This window comes from Sinocyclocheilus anshuiensis, unplaced genomic scaffold, assembly GCF_001515605.1.
Source record: "Sinocyclocheilus anshuiensis isolate Anshui unplaced genomic scaffold, SAMN03320099.WGS_v1.1 scaffold2687, whole genome shotgun sequence".
Lineage (NCBI taxonomy): Eukaryota > Metazoa > Chordata > Actinopteri > Cypriniformes > Cyprinidae > Sinocyclocheilus > Sinocyclocheilus anshuiensis.
Window position 1 is genome coordinate 707 of NW_015538069.1, and position 1,857 is coordinate 2,563.

General features: G+C 38.4%; 1 long non-coding RNA gene across 1 annotated transcript; it reads right to left on the reverse strand.

Moving 5' to 3' along the window:
* Positions 1 to 640: 640 nt before the first annotated feature.
* Positions 641 to 1,571, reverse strand: LOC107683610 (uncharacterized). The gene is made up of 2 exons (XR_001633738.1): positions 1,345 to 1,571; positions 641 to 795 (listed from the first exon to the last, which is right to left on the reverse strand). It is a non-coding gene; the product is annotated as an uncharacterized LOC107683610 (long non-coding RNA).
* Between the last annotated feature and the right edge of the window lie 286 nt (positions 1,572 to 1,857).

Below are 1,857 nucleotides of genomic sequence, written 5' to 3' on the forward strand. Positions count from 1 at the left end.
TGTCTCTAACAGCCCAGTCAACAATTTGATCTCACAATGATGTCACCTTGAGCTCACACGATTCTCATGGTGTGTCACAGTGAGCTAAAAGTGTAACCACACAGCGCACTCACTGTGTGCTCATATTATATTCCCAATGTGAGGTCACTGGACACTCACTGTGCGCTCATACTGTGGTCACAATTTGAGGTTACTGCACACTCACTGTGCTCTCATACTGTGGTCACAATTTGAGGTCACTGCACACTCACTGTGCGCTCATACTGTGGTCACAATGTGAGGTCACTGCACACTCACTGTGTGCTGATACTATGGTCAGTGTGAGGTCACAGCGCACTCACCGTGTGCTCATACTGTGCTCACAATATGAGGTCACTGCACACTCACTGTGTGCTCATACCGTGGTCACAATGTGAGGTCACTGCACACTCACTGTGTGCTCATACTGTGGTCACAATGTGAGGTCACTGCACACTCACTGTGCGCTCATACTGTGAGCTCACCATGTGAGACCACCGTCATATCATTGTGTTAAACTCATTCTTTTAACTGTGATCTAAGAATTCTCTAATATTGGTCAGTAATATCACAAACGTAGAAATTCATCTTTTATTTCCTTCAAAGTATTTCTACAATTCGGTTTCCTTGTTCATTTTGATTTATTTTCAGTTTGGTGTTGGCATTTGACAGACATTTCAATTTAACAGATACATTCTGCTTCTGGTACTGTTTTGATGACTCCTTTTCGATTCTTAACTTCGATTTCTTTGTCCCCTTGGAAAGACTTGACACATCCTGAAACACAGAGAACAATATGTCATTGCAATCAGTTACTAACAACCTAACAGGTGAAAATAACTATTAGTTAAACAAAATATGAAACAAATCATGCATCCATGCTTCCACAAAACATGCTTGTATAGTTATTGAAATATGATCCCGAGTTAATGTAGTCTAGTAATGACCTGATATGGGAAGTGAAGTATAACAAATACTGATATGCAACCTAAAGCCAGGGACACACTTAACGACTAACTGAATCATTCTAAGTTCTAAGAGAAAACACTTATGATTTTAAATGCTGACTGTAAACACCAACTGAACGCAAATGGCTCTGACACATTTGGGTGTGATCAGTTTTAAGTATCAAATTACATTCATAACCAGCCTTACAGTTGTGTAGTGTGTTCCTGGCTTAACTAATTAACTTAACTAATCTCAGCTGGCAAAACGGCTGTACCTGGCTAACTGACTAATTTGCTAACATGGGGCCAGGCCACAGTGCATATTGGTATTATAATATCATATTTATCATATTGAATAGCAATTAAAGAAACCACTCACCATTTCTCCAGTGTAACAATTCCACAGTCAACAGTCCCTAACACAAATGTACATCACAATAGTGATGTTTGTCTTCTTCTTCATAGGAGTTTTACGGCAGTTGGCATCCATAGTGTTGCATTACTGCCATCTGCTGTCTCACTTTAACTTACTATATCTTAATTAAATTCGTCCTTCCAGTCCAGTCCTCCTTAGAAAATTAAACAAATATCTCCGTCCTTGGTCATTATTTCCATATGTTACTATATTTTTAACATTATACTCTACTATACCTATTTCCCGTAGCTGATTCTTGAACTCTTGCCTTTCTTGTATATATTTCTTACATGATATAAAGAAAGTGATTAATTGATTCCACCTCCTGACATTCATCACAAAGTCCTGTTGGGTGTTTAGCTTGCAATGTCCAATCCTCAGTCTATTTTTTTATTACTTGTTCCTTCCTTTTATTTCCCTTCTTACTTTCCATACCTATCATATTTTGTATCATGTACAGATGTCTCCCTTTGATAT